General features: G+C 44.2%; 1 protein-coding gene and 1 non-coding gene across 8 annotated transcripts in view; one reads left to right on the forward strand and one right to left on the reverse strand.

Annotated features, from left to right (window-relative positions):
* SUSD6 (sushi domain containing 6) overlaps positions 1–16844 on the reverse strand; it is a 91233-nt gene that overhangs the window by 57096 nt on the left and 17293 nt on the right. For 2 of the 7 annotated variants that reach the window (XM_034992587.1, XM_034992590.1), the window contains exon 2: positions 10754–10808. The exons of 4 other annotated variants lie outside the window; for them this stretch is intronic. The gene's annotated coding sequence lies outside the window, so the exon portion shown is untranslated. Of the gene's footprint in view, positions 1–10753; positions 13360–16844 lie in introns of those variants that run through there. One more of the 7 variants, XM_034992594.1, reaches the window with a different exon arrangement.
* LOC118002800 lies at positions 4461–4567 on the forward strand. Its single transcript, XR_004677174.1, has one exon. It is a non-coding gene; the product is annotated as a U6 spliceosomal RNA (small nuclear RNA).

A 16844-nucleotide genomic window follows, 5' to 3' on the forward strand; every position in this document is an offset into this window, starting at 1 on the left:
GACACACTACCCCAGCCCCAACTCTAAGCCTCTCTTTAACAGTCTCCAACATCTCTTCTAAAACCTAACAGCAGGATGACTGCAGCATGGACCTAAATGCACAGGACAGCTCTAAGTCCCGGCTCCACCAACCAACAGTGGACTGACCTCAGGCAAGTAAATTATTCTTCCTGGTCCTCAGGGGGTGGGCCTGGATGATCCCCAAATGCCCTTTCAGTTCTAAAGAATCTGGAATGTCTTCTAGGGAATAGGAGGGGCCCAGAAATATTTCTTCTGAAAACATAAGTCAACAAAAGTTCTAACTGGAAGGAAGAAATGTTAAATCCATCCTCTTTGTTCTGCATGACCAGTCCTCTCCCCCTTCATCTCCCAAGACTCATCTCAGCATCCATCTCCCTCTGCATTGCAGCAAACTCAGGAAACTCCACTTTCCCATTTAGAGCTTAATCAATCCATCAGCACATTTGTATAGGCCATCCATACACAGTGTTCCTAAAGTGCTTTCCAAAAATAACAAACTTCTAACAAAAAAACCCCAGCCTCTGTCCGTGTGCACGCGCACACGCGCACGCATGCACACAGATCACTGCAGAGCTGTAGGGGCCCAGAAAGAAAAGACTCAAGAGAGGACAGAAGAACAAAACAACACAGACTCAAGACAGGACAGAAAAAAAGGAGAATGAAGGCAGAGTGGCTGTGAGCAGGAACTTGGCTCAGGCTGTAAATTTCCAACCCTGAAGGCAGGAAACCACTTCTTCTCTAGTCCCAGCTTCTCCAATGACTGATGGGCTGAACTAGGACAAATCACACCACCTCCCTATGCCTCTGTTTCCTCATCAGTAAAATGAAACAGTTCAACTAAGGCTTCTCAGGGAGGCTGGGATCGTGGAAAGATTCTAGCAGACTGGGCCAAAATCTCTGCTCTCCTTGGACAGTATTAGTTAGGTAGTCCAGAGCAAATTATTTTCAGTTGCCATCTATAAACTGGATACCCACACTTCATTAGGTTGTTGTGAGGCGGAAATAAGATAAACGTGAAGGATGCAAGATGGCATATGGGACAGTGGGCACTCAAATTAATGTTGGCTAAGGCCCCTTCCTGCTCTAAAAGGCTATAATTGAGCACCCACCGGATTCCCGAAGGGCACTGTTTCAGCTGGGCTAGAAACATATGCCCTGAAACTAGGCTCAAAACACAGTCAGTGAACCTCCAAGGGTCTCCCCCATGACGTTCTAAAAATATATTTTTAAAGGAACTTAGCATTCCCTCCCCCCAAATTAAATAATTATGTATGTGACTATACTGAGGCAATACTTGTGTCCAGGGGGACCTAGGAGGTTTTCCAGTCTGAACATGTTGTAGGGAAGGATGAGGCACAGAGCTTACATGTTTGTTACATATGTGTATACACACACACACACACACATTCATTACCTCATTAAATAGGTGCCATTACCCCCATTTCACAGATAAATCAAATCCAAGGGGCCGAAATCTATTCTCCTCCTGTTTTCCTACTGCAAAGGGCTTCCTGATCTTCTGTTTTCCAAATACGAGGTCAAGTTTAGTTGCATCTTTTCTGAGAAAACTCATCAATTCAGCCCACAAGCATGGAAGGCCCTTCTGAACCCAAAGCATTACTGCCTGGACCATGAATGGGACAACCAATCATATCCCTCCCTAGGGCCTGCTCATAGTTACTTAACTGTTGTATGCTGCATTTACTGCATGTAGTAAATTCCTGCAGAGACCACCAACTCTGCCTCGTTCTACGCCCCAAAGTGCTCGAAATTTACTTGTTCACTGAAGGGGGAAAAGAGATAAACCCAAAAGACATAATTTGTGTAGGAAATACAAGAAAGCAAAGTCTTAGCAGACATAAAACAGGAGAGGAAAGGGGCATAAATCCTGAAGTTTGGGCCAGGTAGCAAAACTCGTGCCTGGCAGAAGGGGCTATAATTGGCTCCTAGACCCCAGAGATGTATCTATGTGTCATCACACCCCTCTGCTGGGTTCCCATCAGAGCTGAGTGGAGCAGGCTTCAATACCCACTGGGCAAATAAAGTCTGGGAAGCTGATTTGCTAAATCTGACTTCTTAGGGCTCTGTGTTTGCTGTGACTATACTGCAATTCAGCAAATATTTACTGGCTGTCTTCAGTGCAAGGCTTGGGTGATCACAGAGATGAAGTGTGGCGCACACATGAATTCCTTACTCTCAAGGAATTCACAGTCTATGTGCAAGGAATTCTATGTTTATATAACACCATGAACGTGTTAGGAGGGTCCAATAAAAGGGTTGTTTGTTTGTTTGTTTGAAGTGCTATGAGAATGCAGAGGAGATAGGAACAAAGACTGCTGAGTGGGACTAGGGAGAGGTGAAAGAGAAAGGTTGAACTGGACCTTGAAAATCATGCACATACCTAGTGAGCTCTCAGGACAGATTTGCATGTATAGTGCTAATTACAAAGAAAGAAAAAGAAATGTAGAAAAGCAATTCACCAAAAGGATGACAGAGAGAAAGAGACCAAAAAAAAAGGTGGTAATTTTGTCTGCCAGACCCCGCTGAATGCTGTGTCTGGTAACAAGAAATAAATATCTATCTATATACCTTCAATCAAGATGTTTAGGTGCTAGGTTTTGGTTTCCAAAATACTCATAGCTGTGCAGGAAACACCTCCTCCAGGTCAAAAATAGCAAACCCAAGAGAAGTGGCTAATGCACTTATGTTTACTTTTTACCATCTCTGTGGAGGCTTCCCAAAGGCCCCCAAATGGCATGGTATAAACAGGTCTGTGTCACTTCCTGGTTCTCAGGCCTTCTGCTACATTCCCAGTCAGTCTGGGAAGGCTGCCTATTTAAAAATAAACTTTAAAAAACTCACCCAAACCCCAACTCTAAACCACCCTTTCCTCTACTTCATTCAATTTCACTAAAATTAAAAGTGATTGAGCAAGAAATGAGACACAAATGACCACAAAAAATGAATTCTCAGCTCAAAACAAAAATATATGCTGAGTTTGGGGTCAAGAGATCTGGATTCTACTCATGTTCTGCCTCTAACTGGAAAACCTGACCTTGAGCAAGCAAGGTAATTCATCTTTCTGCACAATAGCTGCTTCAGCATACCTAACTCCAATGCAGTTATCCAATCGTTCTGGACCTCAGTTTCCTTATCTATAAAATAGCACTAATAATAGCTATCTCATGGGTAAGTATTATACTGGGAAACACATACAAAGCACTTAACATAACACCTGGCATTTAATGAGTCATCGAACATGGTAGGTATTCGAATTATTACCACCTATCATTATTATTATCATTATTTTCTGAACATGTAAAGGTTGAGCTAGATGACCACTCCCTTTAGAGCTTCTCTGGCTCCAAAATCCTATGATTTTAAGTCACCATCTCCTTTTTTTTTAAGGGGCTAGACAGAAAGGAAGGAAGATAAACTTGGCAAAACATGACAGTTACAAATACCTCCTCAGCATTTATGTCACAAACACTACGATACGATTAGGAAATCCATCAGTGAATAAAAAGGGGCATATTACCCTCCCCAATGGAAATGTCTTCCCTATTCCTGCATTAAACCCACAGCATGTGGCAAGTTCACCCATGACACACTGCTTCTACTCCCATGAACACCAAGGACAAGGCCCTCTGGGCCAGAACATTCTGACTTCACCCACCTCTTTTTTAACTGTCAGCAGCTCCTTAGAGCAGCCCTAAAAGATAGCACAGTGGCCAATCCAATCCATTCATTTCTTTTTTTTTTTAAGATTTTATTTATTTATTTGACAGAGTGCGAGCACAAGCAGGGGGAACAGCACGCAGAGGGAAAAGCAGGCTCCCCTCTGAGCAAGGAGCCCTACGCGGGACTCAATCCCAGGACCCTGGGATCATGACCTGTGCCAAAGGCAGATGCCCAACCAACTGAGCCACCCAGGTGCCCCTAATCCATTCATTTCTAATAATGACTAATCCCTCTACCAAGTGTTCCTGTTTTAAATAAAAAACTGGCCCCCCTTTAATATAGTATGAATGTGGCCAAAAGCAAATGCCCTTCCCAAAAGTCACAGTGAAACCCTAAGTATTCAACTTTATCAAAACCAAAGTGCTAGCTAAACCATAATTAAATGCAGATGAAATTAATAAACTTTTCCTCTTATTTATTCATTTGATGTCCATGATGTGCCAAATGCTGTAGAAGATGCCAAAAACTAATAGGATGGGATGAGTGAAAACAATAGAGGGTGGCGCCGAGGTTTCTGGCCTAAGTGACAGGGTAAATGGTGAAAGCTACCAAAGGAGAGAAAGAACACAGGTGACAAAGCAGATTTTAGTGAAGAATGTAATAAACTGAGTTCAGGTTATTCTTGGACATGTTGAATTGTAGTTACTTCAAGGATATTCAGGTAGAAAGGTCTAGCAGGCAAATTAGAAATGAGTATGGTGCTCGCTTTGGCAGCACATATATTAAAACTGGAACAATCCAGAGAAGATTAGCATGGCCCCTGCATAAGAAATGAGTATGAAATTCTGCAGAGCACTTTGAGCTTGGAGTTAGCAGCCTATAAGTGATGGCTGAAATCATGCAGAACAGGTGGACTCACCTAAGAGAGTTAGAGTGAGAAGAGAAGAAAGTCACGGACAGAATCCTGGGAAGAGCAATAACTTTTTAAAGGAGCATGTCAAGGAAGGAGAGCCCATGAAAGACACTCCAAAAAGTACGAGGAAACCAGGCCCTGTGCATTATAAATGTTAAGGGAGGGACAGAGACAGTGAAGGAGGATGTAGGGGGAGTTGGGAGTGAAGGTCCAATAAGATGAAGACTGCTCTGGTCACGAGACCATTAATGACATCATCAAGAGCAGTTTCATTTGAGTGGTGAGGGTCGATCATATTGATCTTAACATGAATTCAAAGTGAGAAAGTAGACACAATAAAGGCAAAACTATTGGGGGCAGGGGGTTGTTAAAGAAGGGAGAAGAAAGACTGGAGGGTGGCTAGAAGGAAATCGTATCTTACAAGCTGCGCCTACTCAGTTAACCCAAGGATTTTAGTTAAGATTCCTGAACTGCCCAGATAGCTTGGAGAGTCGCTCTGAACTGACACTCCCACACATGCTGTGGTTGGCCAAACTAGGGAGAAGCTGGGGAGGAATATCAAAAGAGCTACCTGCTTCCTTCGTGTTCAACAGCAACAAAAAAGCCTCTCCATCCCATCACCCCTACCCCAAAATTGCTACATCTGTAAGATTCATGAGTGGAAATAGTCAACCTAGCAGCAGGGCCAGAAGTGACCTTTCCTCGTGTCTCTCAGGCCTTAAGATTCTCCATGAATATGGTCCCACTTCCTGCCATTTTCCTCCTTTCTACTCAAATGTCTACCTATTTTCCTCTGAGGTTCTGGTTCAGGCTCAGGATTCTAGGAGCATGTTCTTTACCTCCATCTCCTGAAGCTTAATAGCAGCAGCCCCAATCAGGTATGCACTTAAGCCAAACAAGACACTGTCTTCTGGTTCCAAGTGTTCTCCTCCATCTTGCGTAAATTCCAAGAAGCCTCTGAATCTATAACCAAACCATGACTCTTCCTGTCCTCTCCCTTGCAAATTACCCAAACTTCCTGTAAGCTGTCAAGATTGGACTATGAGGCCCCAAGCAAAAACAAGAAACAGGAACTTGCCTATTGTTCCTTCCCCTTTGATTAGTCCCACGCCTCTGCCTCCACTTATACCCTCCACCAAGGCCTACAAGCTCCAGTTCTAGCTCCATCATACTTGGTTCTCCAGATGTGGGGCTCTAAATCAGGACCTGAGAAGAAAGGAATCTAATTCTCAACAGATACTCCCTTAAATCTCCAAACACACACTCTAAAAGTTACCTCAAATTAGTCATTTGATGTCCATGATGTGCCATGGACATTATTAGAAGTTAGTTAAAATTCAGGCAGAGGTACCAAACAAAGAACTTCATAAAGTCCAGGTTACACCCTGGAAGATGGTAAGAGGGATTATGATAAACACAGCAGATGAGAAAGAAACATCATAAATTAATGAGGGAATCTGGTATTTCCCTCCAGACAAGGCGTCTGGACCCATTCCTCACAAATATCTTTGTTAAGGAACTTACTGACTTCATTCAACACCTACATCGGGCACCTACATATTCTAGATTCTATGAAAGGTACAAGGATGGAGAAAAGCATATACCCTACAAGAGATTACAGTCTACTGGGGGAGATAAGACACATATACAAATAACTACAATATGAGGTAGAAAATGAAAACACATGGCTGATATATAGCCAAAATGCTGAAGACAAAACATGGAAGTAAGCTGGATCCCAGAAGAGAGAAATGAAACTGTTACTTACAGGATCATTCAATGTGGGTTTTAAAGTTACACAAAAGGAACCTCAAATCCTGATTCTGCCTCTCACTTCTTACAAGTCCCAGGTGTACTGTTTTAACTGCTGTGAGCCTCTGTTTTGTCACACATACCATGGGGGTAACAATAACCTGTTTCGCAGAATTTCAGAATCCATGATTTACACATTTTTGAAGAGTTTATTATAGTATCCAGCACAGAGTCAGACTAGGTAAGGTGGAAGGGCCACTGCACAAAGTGAGTTAACGCTCCTCCCCTCCCCACATAAGGCTATCTGGACCTAACTCATGCACAGGCACCTGGGCCCCTGCTCTTTGTTCATCCACTGTGCCTATTAGTTCAGTTAGCTGCCCAGGTTAAATGGGAACGTGGTCAGGAGGTACAAGGAGGAGAGGCAAAGTGTGTGTATATGTGCATGTTCATGTCAGGATAACACCTGGAAGCACACACCCAGCCTTCTGGTAAGAAAGTGCAGCATTAAAATACAGGTAAAATTACAGATTGTACCATGTATAGCATGGTACTGAACCATGCTATTTTTTCGGACACAGGTGTCCAATAAATGTGTGGCAAATTGACATGACCCGAATCTGGTTGAATTCTCAAAATCTGTCTCAATGGATCCATTTTTCAACAAGTGAACACAGGAGGAAAAAGACATCCAAGGTTAAAAATTGGTCTGAGGTGACAATCTGAGGGACTTCTACCTCCAGTCATGATGGAATAACAGGGACCAGATTTATTCTCTCTCCTTAAACAACTAGAAAGCCAGATATAACATATGAAATAATAGTTTTCAGACATTCAACGATAGGCAGCACATGGCAGTGATCCTTGAGTAAAGGGAAGGCAATGCAGTGAACCCTACTAGTGCCCTACCTCCAGGACTCAGAGTAGAGAGGAGAAATCTGAAAGAATTCAACAATCTCACTGAGTCAGAGACAGAGTTGGGAATTTGGGGAGACGAACGTGGCTAGAATTTACAGGGCAAAATAACTGAAAAGAAGCCACAAAGAGAAAAAGCCCCAGAGATCAGTAGAGAGATCCCCTTGAGCCTTTGGCTGAGTACTCATCTGTGCATATGTGTGAGGAAATTAGCAATGCTAGGGAAAGAATAAACGGAAAGAAGTAGGTGGCAAACCCCCAGATTTCACACAGAGCCAGAAATATTCATGTTCCATTGGCCAAAGTGGAAAAATCTCCTAATACACAGGGCATCAAATGCAATCTTCAGAAGGATTTGGCCTTAGTAGTGGGACCATCCCAACCCTAGACTAAAGGCTGTTCTGGACCCACCCTAACAAAGCGAGAAAACAAGCCTTGAAATGAAAGGATCGAACAAATTCCAAGTAACTGAATTGCTTCTGAGAACAAAGCCCAAAAGTACTGAAAGGAATACAAAAAGTTCCAGCACCCAGAAAAACAAAACTCACTATATTTAGGTTCAAATAAAAAAAAAAAAATTAAGAGGAATGCAAAGAGGCAGAAAACTATGACCATAACTAGAATAATGAAACAATAGAAACAGGCATAAAATTGACCCAATGATAGAATTAGTGGACAAGGATGTTAAAATCTCTATTATAAATATACTCCATGTGTTCAAGAGAGAGAGGAAGGCATGAACATGATGACAAAAGAAATGGAAGAGATAATAAAGACCCAAATTGAACTTCTAGAAGGAAAAATACAAATATCTTAAGGAAAAATATGTAGGATAACATTAACAGATTAGACACTGTAGAAGAAGAAAATCATGAACTCGAAAACAGAGCAAAAACTATCCAAAATGATATACACAGAACATCAGTCAACAGTGGGACACTATCAGGCAGCCTAACATACATACATATATATATATATATATATATATATATATAACATATACACATAACGTGTGTGTGTGTGTTGGGGTGCGGTAGGTAGACACAAAAACATTTTTCAAGAAATAATGGCAGAAAATCTTCCAAATTTGATGAAAACTATAAACCCACAGATTCAAGAGCTCATCAAACCCCAAGAAGGACAAAAAGAAAACACAAGACACACCACAGTCAAAATGCTGAAAACGAGTGATAGAGAAAATGTTAAAAGCAGCCGCAACAGGTAGGGGTAAGGAGAGACATACTGCCTTCAAAAAAGCAAAGGATTATAGCAGGTTTATTATTAGAAACAATGCAACCCAGGAGGCAATGGAGCATCATGTTGAAAGTAATGGGAAAAACAACAGTCTGGCACTGGTTAAGGAAAAATTGACAAGAACTATGAAGTTCCCATCACTAATGCTTTTTGTGCTCTGAAGTAACATTTTTCATGGAGGCCTGTGTTGAGCATAAGATGGAGGGAGGAAGTGCTCAGTGGCCTTAAAAACATTTCTAAGTACAGTATCCTATGAAGAATGAAAAGAGGTAAAGACCCTTTCTTAGGTTCACACAGAGGGGCACTTAACCATGTTTTATACCTACATATTCAGAACATTAAAGTCTGTAGTTCTTATGCAGACTTATATCAATATTGCTTAACACAATGGTAAAGAGACAAGAAAGGTCTATCAGAGGATTCACCCCATAGCAAAAGAAAATCAAGTTTAGAAATAAAAAGTAAATCTCATTAAGGAATGAGTTAGCCTTACCATCAGGCCTGAGTAGGCGCCCTGCCTTCAGGTATACGTATCTGCTGGTTAATGTGCCTGATTGGCCTCTACAGATTCAGATGAAATGTTTTTTCAGAATGGAAGAGCGCTGCTTGAGCAGAAGTAGGTAAGAATAAAGATATGAATGAGAGTTACTCAATTCTTAAGCTATGCAATCCAGCCCAGGGCAGCAAAATCTCCTCATTAAGTACCCTGGGCTGGCACCACATTCTTTAGAGTCCAGCCTGCAGCTCTGCATCCTGGAAGGACCATTAAGATGGCAATTTATCTGTCCCATGCATTGGCTGGTCTGGTCTCCCCACTAAACTGTAAACTAAACTGTAAATGCCCTTTGTAACCCTGAGACCAACATACAGTTAAAACAAACAAACACCATAAAAACCCCAGTGTAGCCCAAGAGGGACACTCCTTCCAAAAATACTTGTTGCCTGAACTAGAGGTTCTCAACTGGGGGCAATTTTAGCCCCCTCCCATGGTATCTGACAACATCTAGAGGTATTTTTGATTGTTCTAACTTCAGGGGAGGCGATGCTACTGACAGCTAGTGGGTAAAGGCCAGGGAGGCCACTAAACATCCTATGATGTTTCACAAAGAATTCAAGAAAACAAAGAATTCGTAACAAAGAATTATTTGGCCCCAAATGTCAACAGTGCTGCAGGTGAAAACCCTGGCAAAAGTGAATGAATGCTGAGTTGTAACAGATGCCCGCAGTTCTACCTTAGTTGTGCATATAGTGTAAAATTCCCTCACATCGCTAGAAAGCCTCTTGTCCTAACACCTGTCCCCAGAACAACACTTTGATCCTCCCATAGTCCCTAACTCGGGCTCAGAGTCCCTCAGAGGAGCTTGGGAGTTCAGACACCTGGCTTTTAACTACAGCTCTGCCACTAGCTAATTCTGAACAGGTCACAGAACTTTTCTGGGCCCGTTTCCTCCTCAGTAAAACAGAGGGATTGGAAAAGATAATTTAAGAGTTCCTCCAGTTCTAAAAGTTCTATTTGAAATGCTAGGTTTGGCCTTATCTATTTACAATAAGCCAAAGAGAAAGGGGAAAGATCCAGTCTTAACTGTGAGTATGCACACCCACCATCTGAAGGACAGAGGTTCTTATACTGTGGGAACCAAACTGGGCCAAGGGGAGCTCCAGAGAAGCCAGGAACTCAGGCACGAGCAAGGGCCATGGGAAAGGGCTCTAAACAGTGGCTGAAAGGCCAGCCCAGGCCCTCAGGTTTAAACTATGAAAAGTCCTTTCCTAGCCTCCCTCCTGCCCTCTGCAGGTCAATCTTTTTAATCGGTGTTAAGAGGAGGAGGAGGGGTAGGAGGTAGACTTACTATTCCAACTATGGGTCATTGAACAGCAGCACGGGCAATCAGCTGGAAGCTTATTACAAACTTGCTGGAATCTCAGCCTCCATCCCTGATCTCCTGATTCACAATCCGCACTGTAATAAAATTCCGCAGGTGATTCCTATGCTTGTTCAAGTTCGAGAAGTCCTAGCTTAGGGTATGCTGCCTTCTTTCTCTGCACTGTCACCTCTTCACTTGGTAAAGATGACTTTAAGACTCTGTCTACATTCCCCCTAATCCCACCTCCTGGTGCAGCTTGTGCACATGTGGACGTACGTACACACACACACACCCACCCCCAGCTCAAAACCTCCAAACCCAGAGTCATCAAGAGTGACAGGGACAGGTTACTTACTTTCTTTCCCCTTGCCTCTTTCCTACGTCCACACAAGGCCAGAAAGAAGCAAGACCTAAAACACAAGCAAAATTAGAGCTTTTGTAAGTGACTCAGCCCACCCCCGCTGTTCAACGATTCCCTGGGAGGAGGGACAGAAAATGGGGGGGCGAACCCAAAGGTACAAACTCTGATGGGAAGAGTCTCATCATTTACATCTGAACAGAGACCAACAGGGGTCCAAGGTTTCATTTCTAAAGTTTGTTTTTTGCTGTTTTTGCTTTTTTCTTTTTGCTGAGGCTGTCTTACATTACATAAAGATTCTTGGGGGCTCGGGCTAAAGGGCAAGGCACACACACAGAGTAAACAAAAACGCAGCAAGGGTTCTCCTAGCACAGTGGTGGGGAGCAGCAGCTGGAACAAAAGCAAGACCTCAATGAAGAGTAGCATAACAGAGCACTGGAACAGAAGACAAAATGTGGGGAGAAAGGGGGCTGGACTCTGCTGAGTAGTCCGCGCAGTGAAGGAGATTAGGTTGCTGCTCACCCCTCACCCTACCCACTGTCACCAGCAGCAGATGGTCCAGCCCCAGGCAGCTGGCAGCAACAGCAATCTGCACGTGCCTGCCTGCCCCACCCTCAGGGCCGCAGATGGGGAAGAGCAGGGCAAAGTCCAGATCCATCCCTGGTCAAAGCAACACCGAGAAAGAGCACCCCCAAGGCAGGGTGGCAACATCACTTAATGCTCTGCCACACTGAGATGAACCTAGAAAACAACTCTCAGCATTATCCAAGGTTCTCCTGCACCCACACACAGCTCATCAGAAAGAGGGCTTGGTAAGGTGGGGAAAAGCCAGAACAGCTCCCTGAGAGCACTGGGTGTGTTGGCCCAGGAGGGGTCATTTAATCATTCAGCATTTGCATGCACATACCACATTCCAGGCACCACACCGGCCAACTGGGAGTGCAGTGGTGACAGCACAGGGTCTCTGTCCTCAGGAAGCACAAGGAAACAGACATTAACACAGTGGGGTAAGTGCTGAGCACCGAGTGATATGGAAGCACAGAGCAGGGGCACCCCACCAGTACAGGGGCAAACAGTGGTCTAAACTGACACTGACTGTAAGAAGGGGCACTCCAGGGAGAGGAACAGCATGTGCAAAAGCCTGGAGGCAAAAGAGAACTGGGAAGTGCAAGTTTTTCTGCCTTTTTGGCCTCTGGTCACCCTGACCAGGAGCAGACTCATGGGTCTGTGTGGGGATCCTAACACATTACTGTCTAAAGGAACCTGGGGTCTTGGGGTCATCTTGTAAAGTCCAATCTATCCATTTTAGGAGGGGAACTGAGGTCCAGAAAGGGGCCATGACTTGCCCAGGGACATGGCTTGCTGGTGGCTGAACCAGAACTCAGTTCTCCTACCTCTTCACTTAGGCAGAGTTCCCTCAAATATCCCCCCATCAGAATCCAACCACTGAGCTCCATCAGACCTAGTGCCAGCCCCAGCACTGTTCTCCACTGTGCTCTGTCCATTCGGAGCACCCAAGGCTCGGCTCATGTCCAGGCCTCTGCCGGATGAGGAAGTTCCACAGCATCAGCCTCCAGGAACTCCAGCGTGGCAGGAGCAACTCATGAAAAAGCAAGAGTGGCTACCTGCCTCCGCTGGAAAAGAGGCAGAAGGCACACACAGCAATAATCAAGGTAGGTTGTAGTTTTTGTGGAGTGTTTGTTGGTTTGTTTTTGAGGGAAGGTTTAGCAAAAATGGGCCCCCCCTTGGAAATGAAGGAGGGCTGTTCAGAAAACTGGAGGGGACTATCAGTCAACACAGAAACAGGAGATGAGTCTGAGTGACTGCCAAACCAGGCAAGCTTAATTAAGACTCTCCTACCCTTTCCCCAGGAAGCCCACCCCTCATCTGGCTGATCATACTAAACGAGCTGTGGGAAGCAGTCATTTTAGAGAAGCTGAAGGCCTCAGTTGGCCTCGCGTTGGGGGATGGGCCAGCAGCCAGGGGGCCAAGCCACTGGAACTTCAGGGCACAGCTGCCCTTAGTGTCATATCTGCCTTCAACAGCACTTGCTCTATGAAGGTCCCTCAGCCTCCAGCCTGCCACCCACCCACTCTGGATCCATGTGTGCACCCTGGAAGTACTCATTAGCTTTGCGAGTGTAACCCGCTATAGAATCTGAATAGAAGGCACAGTTACTCAACTGCAAAGCAGAATTCCTCCTCTTCTCATAACAAAACAAAGATGCATGCCAAACAACCAGCTAGCTGGTGGAAACTGTGGAAAGAGTCTAAGGGGCACTAGAGTTAAGCCCATTTACTAACCTCATTTAGATGCCTGGCAAACCTCTGCTCCAAGGCCTTAAAGCATCAGTATGATGAAAACATCCTCAAGATCAGAATTCTTTCCTGTCCCAAATGCCCTTGGATACCACCTCTGACCTCATATCCAAGTACAATCCTGGCCTTGAGTGCCAGTGCCAGACTTACTCAGGGGCTGAAAAGCAATGTTTGGTCTAATACAACAAAGGGACCATAATGGGTACCTTGCGTCCTAAATTCCTTCATATCTGCCACAAGGAACCTCTGGGTGGAGAGGGTGTGTGTGTGAACCTCTGGGTGGAGGGTGTGTGTGTGTGTGTGTGTGTGTGTGTGTGAACCTCTGGGTGGAGGGTGTGTGTGTGTGTGTGTTTGTGTGTGTGTGTGAACCTCTGGGTGGAGAGGGTGTGTGTGTGTGTGTGTGTGTGTGTGCGCGCGCGCGCTCACGCGCGCGCTGGGGGATAACACTATAGCCAGACTTCCTTTTCTTTCATCCAAACAGCAAACCTTAAGAACTTGCCTTCCTGAAAGACAAATGCAGTTCATTTCCAAACATCACTGACAGAACTTCTTGTTTTCTCTCTCGCTTTTTAAAACAGATGAATGCTCCCCTAGGGAAAAAGCAGCTGTAAATACAGGAGAGGGTAGAAAAAGAATCCTGCTATGAGTTTCAGAGGAACCATTATACCATTGTAAAAAGCATTCTCAAAAGAACAACACACCCAATCCAAACAGAAAACACACTTCATTCAAAGTACTTCTCTCAAGTATAACCTTTGGGCAGATGATTTCTCTATACTCAAGGCTGTTTCTTCCTCTACTCAACACCATGACCTTCACATATAGTGAGTGATTTTCTTCCCAGGAGACTTGGAAAGAACTAGCTCACAACTCAATGTATCTGCTACTTAGTGCCTATCATCATCATCACCATCATCGCCATTATCATCATCAAAGGGCTAAATTTCATTTCTAAACTGCTATAGAAATTTAAGCAAATATAAGCCATTGTTTTTAGACAGACTGAGACCACAGTATTTACTAGCTGAGCACAGGATAAGAAGAAGGAATAAATCGGAAACAGGCAGCCTGGCTTCTGCACTTATTACTTTCCAAAAAGAAGAGCATTTTTCAAAGGCTCAGAATTCTGGGAAATCACCCACTGGCTTATTATACCCCTCCATCCAACAGTAATGAGGCTGCCACCTCGGAACCCATTTGCCAAAAATAAAAGATCTAAAGAGGTGTTTCACAGAAAGTTTGTGAGAAGAAAATTCAAGCTGGTTTTATTTTCATATAAGCTACAATTAAATGGCTTTGCCTTTGCAACCACACTTCCTACCTCAAATTCCAGTAAGTTTAGAAGTGCCCCACAGACTTAAACTGGATTACAGGGAATTCAGCTGGCTAAGACTGGTCCCAGCCCACAGCCATATTAGTAACTAACCTGTTACACAGTCCTAGGTGGGTCTGAGAAATAAAAGGGGATTGAGGAGAGGGTAGGCACGATGCTTAAAATTCTGCCGAAGTCAGAAAAGGAAGACACTGCTTTTAATTTCATGTAAGATTCTATTGTTAGAAGGGAAAATGCAACATAAGCTATAAGCCCCATCAGTGACAAAGCAAAAAAAGAGAATGCTTGTATTTGCAGAATACATTCATACCCCCAAATTTCTCAATCAATACAAATGCCATTAACACAAATAAATAAAATCCTGAGTCCAACAGGTCTGCTCACTGTTGCCCCCTAATTGTCTATTTTTTTAAGCTATAAGCTTCCCTATTGACCAGGCACCTTTCATCCTCCTTTTGGGAAGATTCACCACACAGGCATCTGGCCTCACAATTCCCCAAGAACCCTGGTAACCTAGTATGACCACATTTTCCATGTGAACCATGGAAATGAGAATGTAGGAATCTCAGAATGAGACAAACTCTTGGGTGACAAGCCTGACCCTTCCAGGTCTTGGTTTCCAGAGCCCTAGAACTTCTCCTGGATGGTTTTTGGGCCTCCAGTCCCTATTCTGCTCCAGACCCTGCAGAATTCTGCTAGGAACTACACTCTCAAAGCACTGTCAGATCACCTTTCACCTCTAATGGGTCACCTCTGTCTACCCCATGCAGCATCATTTCCCGTCAGTCCTTTATCTATAGCTCACAAAATGCACAGAAGACACAGGTCCCACCCCACCTTCAGGGTAGCTGGGGAGGCTGCAAACCCAGACAGCAAACAATCAAGGCACACAATAAGGCAGGAGTATCTATTTCAGTATTCCATGTGGGTGCAATAAAATGCTAAATCGTGAGGTATGAATAATTAGAAAATAAGAAAGAACAAGCAGTAGCTGCTTGTAAGTAAAGGACAAAATAATGAAAACAAAAACCAGGAAGGGTCTGAACCAAGACAGTCAAAGAGGACCTTAAGAGGAAGGAAGGAAGGGAGGGGCTCCTGGGTGGCTCAGTCAGTTAAGTGTCCAACTCTTAGACTTCGGCACAGGTCAAGAGCTCAGGATCATGACATGGAGCCCCGAGCCCCGCATGGGGCTCCGCACTCAGCAGGGAGTCTGTTTCTCTCCTTTTGCCTCTCCTGCGCAGGTGCACACTCTCTAAAAATAAATAAATCTTAAAAAAAGAGAAAGGAAGGAAGGGAGGAAGGGAGGGAGGGAGGAAGGGAGAGAGGGAGGGAGGGATATCTGACCTGAAGGGAGGGAGGGAGGGAAGGAGATCTGAGAGTTGAATAAGTATGGAGAAAGAAGGAATTTCTCAGGCTGGAAGGCTGAAGTAAGCAAGATATAAATTGGGGGGTGGAGAAGGAGGAGGTGGGGAAAAGAGAGGGAAAGAGGCCAAGAATCAGAGAAAAACAGAAAGAAAAAAATCCCATTTGAGATTCTCCAGGGCATGGGACAATTCTTAGGGCTTCCCTATATCTATCCCTCGCAGACTCCAGTTATTCCACAAAGTATTAAGTATTCAACTGGATACTTATAGTAAAGCCAGTTTGTACAGCCATGAAAAACAGGCAGAGAAATTCTGCCTTGATGAGGAGGCAGTAGGAGCCAATGAACGTTCTTGAGCAAGAAACACAACCTAAGCCAACTGAACAAGTATTTATTAAAAGCCTACTATGTAAGGGGCACCAGAATACTTACTCCTTGCCCTCAAAGGGCACTGCCACCATGGAAAGGGATGGTTAATACCACCTCCCACACACGCAGGGCTTCATTCTCTTACCTAATCTCATGAGATAAGAACAATGTTCTTGGGAGATGAACCTGGCAAGAGAGACCAAAGCAGCCTAAGAGGTTAGACAGGATGATGGTCAGGTCTGGTCAGGATAGTGGCGACAAAAACCTACAGAAGTAAGAATTGGCAGGGGCTGGTTACCGAGTAGAAAGGAGGGGATCAGAGAGGGGAATCATTATGACAAAGAAGTCAGAGAGCAGGAAGACCTGGGTTTCAATTCCCAGATGGTGACATTATTTCAAGCCAGGCTTTCACCCTCCTCCTGACCGCCAAATGCTAAGGTCAATCAGCTCAGCCATTCTCCTATTTCTGGGAATGGGGGTTACACATTTCATCTTCCCATCTGCCCACGGTCTTTTAAGCTAGTTGTGATTTCCTGTAATTCCTATTTGCAAGGAGGTGAAGGGGATCGATAAGGAGAAGAGTTGACAATTCCTTTGTCCATCACAATGGTGATAAATATATCTCAATGGTCCTGCACTAAAATTTTACTGGCAGCTCTTATTCTGGGAAGAAGAGAAAGGGGGAGGAAGCATTATGTTTAAAAA

This window comes from Mirounga leonina, unplaced genomic scaffold (genome assembly GCF_011800145.1).
Source record: "Mirounga leonina isolate KUSES-001 unplaced genomic scaffold, KU_Mleo_1.0 Mir_82, whole genome shotgun sequence".
Classification (NCBI taxonomy): domain Eukaryota; kingdom Metazoa; phylum Chordata; class Mammalia; order Carnivora; family Phocidae; genus Mirounga; species Mirounga leonina.